The sequence below is a fragment of the Lissotriton vulgaris genome, chromosome 3_1, assembly GCF_964263255.1.
Source record: "Lissotriton vulgaris chromosome 3_1, aLisVul1.2, whole genome shotgun sequence".
Lineage (NCBI taxonomy): Eukaryota > Metazoa > Chordata > Amphibia > Caudata > Salamandridae > Lissotriton > Lissotriton vulgaris.
Window position 1 is genome coordinate 303,337,594 of NC_141689.1, and position 13,021 is coordinate 303,350,614.

General features: G+C 47.3%; 1 pseudogene; it reads left to right on the forward strand.

Moving 5' to 3' along the window:
• Positions 1-10,715: 10,715 nt before the first annotated feature.
• LOC147726366 (uncharacterized) lies at positions 10,716-12,421 on the forward strand (annotated as a pseudogene).
• Positions 12,422-13,021: the final 600 nt, after the last annotated feature.

The window sequence follows — 13,021 nt, forward strand, 5'->3', positions numbered from 1 at the left end:
ACGCCGACAGCATCATCCTTCGTGGGACAGCTCGCACCTCCACCGTGGTCGCCGACAACGCCTCCTGGTTTATTTATTTATTTTATTTTATTTATGCATTTTTATATAGCGCGGACTTTACCCGAAGGCGTCAGAGCGCTTCACATTAGGAACAGAAATGAAACATAATGAGAAACATTACAGAAGAGCAGATTACTAAAACATACGTTACTTACATAAGGTAATAGTGACAATTGTGAGCAAACAAAAAACATGAGGTAGTAAAAATTGTGAGCAACCAAAAATACATGAGGTAGTAAAGGTAATAATGACAATTGTGAGCAAACAAAATACTTGAGGTAGTAAAAATTGTGAGCAACCAAAAATACATGAGGTAGTAAAGGTAATAGTGACAATTGTGAGCAAACAAAATACTTGAGGTAGTAAAAATTGTGAACAACCAAAAATACATGAGGTAGTCAAAAGTGCACAAGAGGAAAAGTGACAAGTGGGCAGTTATAAGAGAAAACAGAGTATAATTTGAGGTATAATACTGCAATAAGTGCTAGGCACAAGAACAGGCGTTACGTAGGCAAGGTGGCACTTGTGCAAGTATCAAAGGTAAAAACATGTGAGAGGTAGCAACCGTGTGTTACAAGGGCAAAGTGTTGTGTGCATGTTACAAAAGGGCACCGAACACAAGTACATGGAGAATACTGCAAAAAGGCAGACACTCCCACCACAGGAAAACACTGGGAAGGCACTCCCATGGTCATGGAAAGTAGAAAATATCAGTAGTGGGAAGTCTTCCTCCGAATAGCAAGAGGACGTGAATTACTTTTGGAGGTGTCTCTGGAGGAGGAGAACTTTGAGGTCCCTTTTGAAGGCCTGGGAGGAGGCGGTGGTCCGGAGCTCAGGCGGAAACGAGTTCCAGATTCTCACTGCGTTGCCTGAAAAGGATTGGGCCATTGTTCTTTCCTTCTTGAAAGTGGGAGGTTCAAGCAGTAGATTCTCGGCATTGCGTGAAGGTCTAGAGCCTCCAGAGAGTTTCAGTTTATTCACCAGGTAGCGGGGAGAGGAGGAGTGCAAGGCTTTGTGGGTGATACAAGCGGTCTTGTAGATAGCTCTAGCCTCGAAGGGAAGCCAGCGGAGGGTGGATAACAACGGTGTGATGTGATCGCTTCTTTTGGCCCCATAGATGAAACGAGCTGCTGAATGGAAGACAGACTTAAGTGGGGACAGGTGAGATTTGGGGAGGCCAGTAAGAAGAGAATTGCAGTAGTCTAGTCTGGAGAGGACCAGCGATTGCACCAGGGTTATAAGGTCCTGCTCCGGGAAGAAGCGACGGATTCCCCAAAGAAGGCGCAGTTGGTAGCGAGCAGATTTTGCAATAGAATTGATGTGGGGAGTTAGATTGAGTTTTTTGTCTAGAATGACACCAAGAGATTTTGCGCTGTCGACAATGATGGGTTTGTTGTTTAGTAGATTCATCTGATCCATCCATGATTGAACCGGGGGAGGAGAGAGTGAGGAGGAGAAGAGGAGGAATTCAGTTTTGGAGGGATTCAGAATTAATTGATGAGATGACATCCAGTTTTGAATGGAGTCAAGAGTAGATTTTAGGATGGAGAGATCATGAGTGGAGGCAACCTTGAGGTAGAGTTGAGTGTCATCTGCATAGAGATGATAGTGAATCCCGGATTTGCTTAGGAGGTTTCCCAGTGGTTCTAAGTAGAGATTGAACAGTGTGGGTGCAAGTATAGAGCCTTGGGGAACACCTTGACCCACCGCCACAGGAGACGAAAGACTGTTCGCTATTTTGATCATTTGAGATCTGTTAGAGAGGAAGGATGCAAACCATTTAAGCACAGTGCCCTCCATGCCCATTCTCTGTTGAAGAATATTGAGGAGGGTGTTGTGATTAACAGTGTCGAAGGCTGCGGAGAGGTCAAGGAGAATTAGCAGACAGGACCCCCCTGAGTCGAGTATCCTCAGCGCATCATCAACCACTTGCAGTAGGGCTGTTTCAGTGCTGCAGTTTTGGATGAAGCCGGACTGACAATTGTCAAGAAGATCATTGTCCTTGATATGACGAGAGAGTTGTTTGGCTACACATCTTTCCGTTATCTTTGCAAGAAAGGGAAGGTTAGTGATGGGGCGGTAGTTATTGAGGTCATTCGCATCAGCAGTGGGCTTTTTCAGCAGAGGGGTGACCTGCCCAGTTTTGAAGGGGACAGGAAGGGAGCCTTGCCAGAGGGAGAGGTTGATCAGAGTGGTCCAATAGGAGAGGGAATGGGTATAGAAGTCAAAGGCAATGGCACTGGGGATAGGGTCAAGCGAATGGTTGGAGGGCTTTGTTTCCCGTATGCATTTGAGAAGGGCATCTTCAGATATGGGATCAAAGCTCTGCCAAATGGCTAAGGATTTGCGCTCCTCTGGAGGTGTAGGATGAGCAACCTGATCCACAAGTGATTTCACCTTTCCATCGAAGAAAGTAGCGAAATCCGCTGCTCTCTTTGTAGAATCCTCCACCTTGGAGGTTGGGGGAGAGCAGCTCGGAGTCTTGATGAGATCGAATAGTTTTTTGGGTCTATTTTTGGCGGAATCAAGGAGGGTTTTGAAGTGCGTCGCTTTCTCAAGGAAGATGTGCTTGTGGTATTTGGATCTTGCTGTCCGAAGCAAGGCTAAATTGTCAGTGGAAGGCAATTGCCTCCATTGCTTCTCCAGGAATCTTAGCTGCTTCCTTTCCTCATAAAGGGATTTGTTGAACCAAGGTGCTGAGGGAGTGGGCCTTATCCTTTTGCTTTTGAGTGGAGCGACGTTATTAATTTCAGCTTCAAGAACTGTGAGGCATTGGGAGGTGAGATCGTCAACAGCTATGTTCGGGTCTAGCCTTGGAAGTGAAAGCAAAGCTGATTCACAGAGGGGACCGACATCAATGTTTTTGGCATCACGGAACCAGGAGATGGCCCTCTTGGGTTGGCCAAGAGTTATAGAGTGTGAAAGTTGAAGAGAGAATGGGATGAGGTGGTGGTCAGACCAATCTACATGAATAGGGGTAGTAGTAGAGAGCATGCCTGCTTTAGAAATAACAAGGTCCAGGATTGCGCCCTTAGAGTGGGTTGGTTCAGTGCAGTGTTGGATAAGATCATTTGCCGAGAGGAAGGTGGCCAGTGAATTCGCAGAGGAGTCTTGTGGTGCGCCCCAGTGGAGATTGAAGTCACCCACGATGGTCTGATTGTCACTTTGAGAGTATTGGTCGCTGATGAAGTCTTTGAGATCTTCTATAAACGAAGAGCTACTGCTACAAGGCGGGCGGTAAATGATATGGAATCTGAGCGGTGAACGGTGTTGCAATTGAAGCTCAAGAGAAAGGCATTCAAAGGTGTGGGAGGAGCTGCTAGGAGACGCCTTAAGTTGGAGGGCGTTTCTGAAGATGACTGCAACACCTCCCCCCGTGTTTTCAGTTCTGTCATTCCTAAATATGGAATAACCTGTGGGTAATAGGAGATCAAATATAGAGTGAGAGGTATCTTTGAACCAGGTCTCTGTGAGGAAGAGCATGTCAAGTTTGTGAAGGGTGATGGTGTCGGAGATTTCAAGTTTGTGTTTTACTGCAGATCTGCAGTTGTGAAGCATACAGCGCAGCTCTGTCAAGACTGTTTTGGTGACGGGGGCACTTGGGCTCTGAAGGGTGATCGGGATATTGTACATTTGCGGAGGTGCTCGGGAGGGTTTAGGTGGACGCTTTGTTCTGACAGAGGTGATTGTCGGAATAGTGTAGACAGTGGGGTTGCTAGGGTATGCCTGTTGAAGAAGGGTGGCGTTCAAGGGCTTGTGTGAGTTAACGACGCTTGCAGACGAAGGGTTGAGCTTGGCTGTATTGGGGTGAGGGGGCGAGGTGCATCTCTGGGGAAGTTGCGAGGGGGTAGAGGTGCATGGAGGGGTGGGGATCTTAGAGCATAAAAGTGAAATGGCAGCTGTCAGCTGAGAGATGGAGGTGATCAGAGAGCCTAGCGTATTTTCCAGTGAGAAAGAGGCAGAGCACGGAAGGTTAGGTGGCTCGATTGAAATAAGGGGGGGTGGAATTGGTGGTGGACGGCAGGGAGAGGTGGGAGGACAGGGGGTGTGTTGGGGGGTGGGGTTCACAGGTGGGGAAAGGTGGAGGTTGGGAGCGGGAGTAAATGAATTGGGGGTTAAGGGAGAGTTGTCATTGTTGGTGTTGCAAGAGGGAGAGGAATTAGGGACAAATTTAGAGGGAGAAATGTGCGGAACACGTCGGCAGGGAAGTAGGAGGTGGGAGGCCTGTGTGGCGTCATGGGAGTGTAGGAGGTTTGGGCGGAAAAGAGGTGCATTGGTTGCGGAGGTCCTGTCAGTTAGGAGAGGTAGCAGCGAGGGAACGGTCATCTGGCAGAGTGAGGGGGGTTGAGAGAAAGGGAAGTTGAGGAGGGGAAGTGGTTCTGCTGGGCCCGAGGGAGGGAGAAGGAAGGTGTTCCTAGGAGGGGAAAGGGGGTAGTGCGGCAGTACTGGAGGAGTAGGAGGGAGGAGCGAGATGCAGTGGGAATGTGGCAAACACGGGGTGAATGACGAGGGAATGAAGGGGTGGAGAGGAGGGACGGAAGGAGGGCTAAGGGGAGCATAGAGACAGTTAATTGGGGAAGAGTGGGTGATGGGAAGAAGTATGGGGGAGGAGAATAGATTGGAGTATCGTGATAGTGCAGATGGGACGAGGAGCGTGTTAGCTAGTGGTAAGGCTGAAGTAATGCGGGAGGGGACATACTGTGGGGGGGAGGAATAGGCGATGAGGTAAGTTGGGGGGGGAAGGGAAAAGGGCCGACCTGCGCTTCTCGAGAGTGCAGCCAATTGGAGTGGGGTGGGGTCGGCGGAGGAGAAAGGGAGTAATGGGTGGAGCTGGAAGGAGAGTCAAGGGGAAACCCGGTTGCAGAGACGGGGAGTAAGGTAGGGAAGAGGTGGTCAAAGAGCGAGAGGCAAGAGTCTTTGCCTTGGATCATGACAGTACCGTTGTTATAGAGTGAGATAGTGAGGTAGCCATTGAAGCACCCAGAGGGGGAAATTTTTAGTTGTTTCCCATAAGGGATAGAGGAGGAGGAGACGACGTTAAGGGAATTGTAAAAACTGTTGGACCAAGAGGGGATGTCGCGAGTGAAGAAGATGAAATCGTTTTTGAGCCTCCCAAGACGACCATTGTAAAATTGATCCACAAAAAGGGAGTCCGGGAAACGTTCAATAGTGTTATGCTTAAGTCGTTTTATTGTAGCTTTAGTCTGGTCGGGAGGATAAATGATTTTGTAGCAATTGGCTCCAGTCTTAACTCGAGAGGTGGCCATGTTGGGAAGCTGAGGCGAAGGAGGGTGGGGGAGAGATGAGAGGGGTGTTGCTGGGAGAGCGGTAGTGAGGAGAAAAAAGAGGGCAAGAGACTGCAGAGCCTAGCGTCGCCCACTCACCTGGTCGAGGTGACGGCCAACCGGTGCCTTCCTGGTACCCTCTGACTACTGGCTAGTAGTACGAACTTGGTCCCCTCTGCTTTCAGGTTTCTTCAATCTCCGATCCAGGCTTGGATCTCTACGAACTATTCAGCACTGGTCGCCGGCCAGCAACTCCTTTTCTTCCGGCTCCTGGCTCGTCAGCGAAGACCCCGACGCCTGTAAGACTTGTGCAGCCGCAGCCCTCGTGGCTAGGTAACTCGGCATTTCGGTGCCTGCATAGCCTCCTTACTCTAGGGTCCCGAGTCCCTCGCTTCCGACTTGCCTTATCGGGTCCGCCCGAAACCTTAACCTTCCCGTGTCCTCGGACACTTGTTTTAAATTGTGCACTTGAAGTATTTGCTAAAGAGATTGGTTTGTGCTTAGTACCCTGTCCTCATAAAGAGTACAGGGCTGTTGTGATTCTTAATAAATATCCTGTTTATTTTCATAACACTTGTGTGGTGTCCTTTCACTTGGTGTTCAAGGGGTACATGTGTGGTGAACAGCTGGCTTAACGCGCCCTCTCGAGTCTTTAGCCTTAGACTGCTCGTATCCACGCTACTAGGATAGCTGGTCTATAGGTTGACTTACAACCAAACACCATAAGGGTCGTTGGTACGATACATAGCGGTCGCTAGAATAGCGAACGTTGCATATCGGGCCAACTTCTCACATATACGGTGCCGGAAAGTCTGTGCCCCGCAAGTCATGGACCCTCTATGATTGGGTATCGTGGTGCGGACACCATCCTGTCACCTCCGGGCCACTGGAATGTGATGTTGCAGGCCCCTGGACCCCCATGCCTACATGGACGTCACACGGATACATCCTGAGAGAGGTTGGAAATGGCGTCGAGCAAGTGCGCCCTGCCCTTTTTATTTGTAGGGTCACATGTCCTGTGACGCGTGTTCTGGATGGGTGTGGTGTGGGTGTATACCAGCTGTGAAGGAGTGGCTGTGGCGTGCTGACAACTAGACCTGTGATCAGCAGATCACTACAGGGCAGACCTGGGACATGTAGCATTGCCGCCCCCCCATGAGCGTAAGTGGAGTGGGCTGGCCTGGCGTATGAATAATGACCCCGGGGTTCTGTGCGCTGTTCCGTACAGGACTGTACAATGAAGTAACAAATGTGTGTGTCTCTGTTGTTGCGTCAGCGCCACCCGGACAACATTCAGCAATGTGTCATCCTGTGACCCAAGTCCAACGACATGAGCCACATGGACTTAAGAGGGATTCACTGATCCTACATTCATCCATACTACCACACTTGTAAGACCATAGACACAACACATCTGTGTGATTTGGAATGTTTAATGCACATTCAGTAAGTTGGTTGCATCTGGAGCAGTGCAGGGCCATGCAAACCTCACTTTACAATGTTGGCCCGTGGGGGGCCAGCCAGAGTCCTTCAGGGAATGACAAGTCCAAAGGAAGAGGAAGTGTTCAGTCTGCAGTCTGAGTGCTGTGTCATTGGCGATCACATAGTATATGGCAGTCCATTTGGAGGTCCAAAGTGAGTGTCACAGGGTGCATCGGGGGACAGTGGAAAGTGATGATGCAGAGGGCAGAACCAAGCAGAAACAGGCCATATGGCGGAGATGAATGCTACTGCGTCCTTCTTACCACGAAGGCGGTTTCATCAGCATCTTCGTCCTCTGCTGCTTCATGTGCCTCATGTGTGGGTGGTGGTTGCCTTTCTCCAGCACTGTGTGGCAGTGACACCTCAGGGGCCGGTAGTGGAATGTCTTCCACACTGTGTGGATGAGAAATAAACAAGGACCCCCTGGGTCCTGTGTGTGGCACAGACACTTCAGTGGGCGGAGATGTGAATGTAGAGGTAGCAGCAGCATGCATCAGCGGCAGGCCTTGGGGCAGCAATGCCATGAGGATGGTTTTGAGGTCATTGAGGAACCCAGCTACCACTAACTGGTGGGCAGCCGTGGCTGCCGCTGTTTCAACATTGGCCTGCTCCATGGTCTCCATTAATCTCCGCATGTGTCTCAACTCCCGTGTGACATCGCTAGAGCCACTCTTACTGGACAGTTGTTCAGCTCCAGCGATGTCTGCCATGGTCTGTTGGAGAGCATTGAGCGGACTGTGGGTGTCTGTTAGGGACTGTGAGTGGTCCCTGATGGGACCTAGACATCCACATATGGCATCTAGTTTGTCTGCTCTGCGGTCAAAGCCCACCCGCACCTGTTCAGCCAGCTGCTCCTGGCATCCCAACACACGGGGTTGGAAGGCCATGTGTTCTTCGTGGGGGTCCTGGGAGGCAGCCATGGTGGTGGGTGCTAAATGCTGTGTGGTCTGTGCAGTGGGTGGGGTGTCCTCATTGCAGCTGGGCTGCCTGCTCCAGGAATTGGGCTGCGGAGGCTGTCAATGAACTCTTGGAGGGCATCAGAGTCAAAGCTGTGGTGGTCCTTTTCGTCATCAGAGAAGAGAGGGTCGGGCTAGTCTGCAGGAGGTGTTGATCCTCCCTCTGCAATGTGAAGGGGAGATGCAGTTTAACAATGTGTTCACATGTATGTTGTCGCATTCTCCATGTTTACATACAGACTGCATGACTGTGTACATCATGGCTGCCTATTTGATGGGGGACAGTGAACATTTCGACAACAGACGTGTGTGTTTGTACTTGTACATTATCAACTCACATTTCCCTGCAATGCCAATTGTGATTGGCCAGTGTCTACACCCAGTTGGCACCAGTTGTGTCCTGTGTTCTGTTGTGGACTTGTTGACGTTTGTGCCACATTGTTGTCAGTGTTGATGTGCTCTGCATGTTATGTGCATCTGCTGCATTTTGGGAGAGTCACCCCTGAAGCTCTGATTTTGCAGCCCTTTATCCCTTTCATGTGGTGTGCCTTTGACTTCTGTGCTTATACAGTGCTGTAAAGTTGCATACTTGGGTACACTGGTCTCTTGGTGGGAGTTGGGAGCTGGGGCATGGTTTGTCCGCAGATGTGCTCAGCTCAATTGTGCATGTATGCCACTGTGCCCATCTCGCCATCCCCCCAGTCCCTGGTCGTTACTCACCCTGCTGCTGTTGTGTGTAGTCATGTTGAGCAGTGTCCGTTCCCCCTACTCCTGCCACTGTCTCCCCACTGATGACTGTGGACACCATTTCCTCCATGTCGTCCAGCTCCTCCCACCTCCAGTCTGCATTGCTACCTTCCGGTTGTTAGCGAGTTTCAGCTTGGTTTTGTTCTTGACGTCATTCCAGCACCTCTTGACCTCTTCGATTGTCCTCTTGAGCACTCCCACTGCATTCACCTTGTGCATGATGGACTGCATAGTCCATTTTTGGTTGCCAATGACACAGTGGAGGTGACGATCAATTGTTGATGGTGTTCTACACCTCCGTTATCAGGATCCTGTTTTCATGCGGACTGAACTGCTTCTTTCTACTCGTCTTTTCCTTGGCCTTCCCTGAACCGAGGTCCCAGGCTTGTGGGGTTCTGGTTCTCCCCCGTACTTGCCTCGGCAACATACATTGTGCTTCGCTGTTCCTTGGCATTTATTTGTCAGTTTTTTTCTACTTTTATGGTGATTTTTCCCACCTGACGCGTGTGGATTGCAGACCTGTAGCTGGTTTTTGCTGATTTTTTAATTGCGATTGGCCTCATCGCAGTTTTTTTTGCGTTTCGCATTTTTATGTTGTGGCGTTGATTTTTACTGCAGTCATTTGATGCGTTATCTGGAGACTATCACATGGGGCTGCCGTGTTGAGAATGCTTCGTTATCATGGCGTAATTTTCCTGCGATAAACTGAAATGTTGGAAGATGCCTTAAGTTACTTTTGCGATAGTTATAACACGGTTTTGAGAATATGCCCCATAAATTCCTGTGGGTACACCACACAGTCCTCATTTGGCATGACAGGAATGAGAAAATGCCCGCAGGCCATCCATTCCACCAGGTAAGCAGAGGCCAAAAGAAGGCATCAGAGGAGTTGGGATAGGCTGAATCAGGAATTCCGGCAGCAGCCACTTCTTCGGCTACTACAACACCCTCAACTTCTTCTGCGTTGTCACAATCTCCACCACCATCCACTGCATCTATCCCTCCTGTACCAGCTTTGACTTTTTCAGCCCTATCACCACCTCCACCCCCTCCTGGTGCACCTGCCCATTAGTCCGTGATTCTGGTACGTGGTCCTGTTGAGGCAGAATTGAGAAATGATAGAGTTGCATAGCAGTACCACAACATACTGTCTCCTTTGCCATACTGTTATTGTTGCCAGAGAGACGAATATCGCCATCTACTGGGAGCTGGTTATCTCTCACTAGTGCCCTCCCTAGCACCCTTAGGATTTTTTTTTTTTTTAAATGTGTCCTCCTGTCTCCTGTTGAGACTGTTGTTTTTTTTTTTTTGGTCATGTTGCCCTTCTGGAAAAAAAATCCTTACAGAAAAAATCATTAAAAAAGAAGAAAAAAAAAGTTCTTGTCAGAACTAACCAAGGGACCCATGCATCAAGCATTTTTGTCTACGCAAACGGGTTGCTTCGCAGAATCGGTCCGTTTCTGAACACAAAAAATGCTTTTCAGATGCAGCAAACCCTATTTTGCGAATCGGTAACATGTTTGCTATAAAGAAGGGGCGTGTTTAGGTCATCCCTTCCTAATACTGAATAGCATTGGTATGTAGGAATGTTTTGTGACTGAAATGCGGTCACAAAACATCCGCATTTAACCACCTACTTTCAGTAGGTGGTAACTGTTGTAGATAAAACTCCAGACTTCTATGACTTAAGTAGTAGATTTTATCAGGAGTACAGCAAAGTATTACCCAACGCCTGCTGACCAATCTTCATAACTGACTAACAGCAGAACATAGAATGTACAGAGTGAACATGCTAACTCTAGGACAGAGAAAGTAGATAGAGACTAATGGGTAGATGCATCAACGTTTTTTTTGCGATTCCTTATTTGCGAAAAATAAGGAATCGCAAATAAGGAATCGCAAATGTCAATACATCATTTTTTTCGCAATTTGCGATTCGGTAAAAATCGCAATTTTTACCGAATCGCAGTAAAATTGCGAATTCTTAATTGCGAATTCGCATTTTGCGATATCGCAAATTTTGAAATTACACACATGATGAATCTCATTGATTCAACTGCCTGAAAGCCAGTACAGCAATTAGGCACAGCTGCTCCCTTTTTTGAAGGTGAGGTTTGGCAGTTTGCTGAGTGAGCTTTCCCTGGAGGTTGCTGCTGCAGTGTGTGCCTGACAAATCTTTTGGAAAATGGGAAATGAGAATCCTGTTGAAGAGGAGCCAGTCAGGAAAAGGACAATTAAGTTTTCTGATCAAGAGTTGGAAATTCTTATTGAGGAGGTGACTGCAAGACAGGAACAGCTTTTTGGTAAGCTGTCTTTGAAGGTTCCTGAGGCTGTCAAAAGAAACCTATGGATTGCCATACAAGCAAAGGTGAACGCAGTAGGAGTGGCACATCGTGACATAAACAATTTTCAAAAAAGATGGTATGACCTGCGCAGTCGTGCAAAAGAGAAGCTAGCAAACAGGATTAAATCAGCAAAGCAAACTGGAGGTGGAACACCCAGGGATAGACCCAACACTCCCCTGGAAGATATGGTGGAAGGCACACTGTTGACTCTGGCTGTAATCGGAGTGATAGACATTGATACTTCTGAGATTCCAACTCCTTCTGAAGGTAATTGAATTGCATATGCTTTTGATTGTCTGGATGGTGCCTAGAAATTTAAAGACTGTTGTGGAAGTAGTTGGATTAACAGCATTGTAATTCAGTTGTGTATGATATGTTATGTGTGTGTTACCAGCAACAGTTATTTAATGTTAGGTAAATGAAAGCAGTGCATTATGGGAGTTGTAGTTTTTTAGGAGTCCATCATGCACACAAACAATAATTTGTAATTGAAACTTCATTACTATGAAGAACTGTTATGAATGAGACTGGAATCATGTAATTGTGTCGAATTTCACATTTTATTAATTATTTTAATGAAAGTGCAAACTTTAAGTAACATCATGTTTGCATTTTTTAAACCATAGAAGCACCGCAAGAAATAATTGAACAGGATTTGAGGGATTTCAACAACCAAGAAGGTCAAGAAACACAATTGGGAAATGCCCCTAGCACATCTGCATCCAATTCACAAACAGGGGAAAGACAGAGAGTGCGACAACTGCTGCAAACTGATTCTGAAACAGAGCAGAATGACAATGTAGCTGAAAGGCAAGCTCAAAGCACTCCAACAGTCACAAATAGAAGGCTGAGTAGGCGAAGGAGACTTCAGCAGTTTTGTTTGCGCCGAGGTAATGTGAGAGAAAGTGGTCATTTTGGAGAGGGTCCCATCACTGGCAATCTTGTTGAAGACAAAATACTAAATGTACAGCGCCTGCAAGGCAAAGACATTAGAATAATAAAAGGAAAACTGGGACATATCAGCAAACAAATGGGTTCATTATCTACCAGTATGAATAAAATGATAAATGTAATGAAGGCAGGCCATGAAACAACTGCATTGAAGCTTGACCGCATTGCCAATTCTTTGGAGACCATGTGCACATTTATGCAAAAACAGCAAAATATAAGTGGGAAAAGGCAGGTACGACTACTGACCACGGTGCAGGCTCATAACAGGTAAATTACTCGCCTTTCCAATTGTACACGTGGCCTCTGCAAACAGACCCTTTCAACCCAAGTACTCTTGATGAAAACATTTGAACATATTCAAAAGGGAGTGGGGACTACCTATGAACCATCAGGAATTTCACAGTCTAATGCATCCCCAGAAAAGCAACTACCAATGGGGGAGAGTGGTGCGGGCAGTGCTGTGAGTGGCACACTTAAGCACTGTTTAAGTGGCACACGGCGTAGTAATAGAAAGCTGAATGATGCAAGTAATATGACCATGCACAGTGGAAAAAATACAGGGAAGGCATTAGGAGTGCGTGGCCATAAGAAATGACATTGTCTGTGATGCCTCTTGATCGGTATTAATAATGTCAAAGTTGTCTATGGTTTAATAATTCTCATTTGAACATTTCTGATTTAAAGTACAGAATTACGTTTGTGATACAGTGAAAGTCCATGAAGTAAATGCATTTCTGTTTCACTTTGAATTAAAATTTACATTGCTTGCAAAACCAAAAGAAATCAGAGTATGTTTCTTACCTCATTCAGAAGTAATGCTGTGTGATCTCTGCCCTTCTCCTTCTCCACTCTGCTGGCTCTGGCCCATGTGCTCTTGCTTGTGGTTGAGGAGGCTGATTGTCATTTTGAGGTAAAACATCTTCCTCATCAAGTGCTATGCCTCTCTCAGTTGCTAGATTGTGCAGCATTGCACATGCTGCTACTATTTTACAGCAAATGTCTGGTTGATATTGCAATGCTCCACCAGTTTTATGAAGTATTCGAAGGTGTGATTTCATCACACCAAAGGTCCTCTCTATCACATTCCTGGTTGTTATGTGAGCCTGGTTGTAGTGCTGCTCTTTCCTGGAAGTTGGATTTAGGTATGGTGTTAAGATATAAGACCTTACTGCATAGGCACTATCTCCTGTAATAG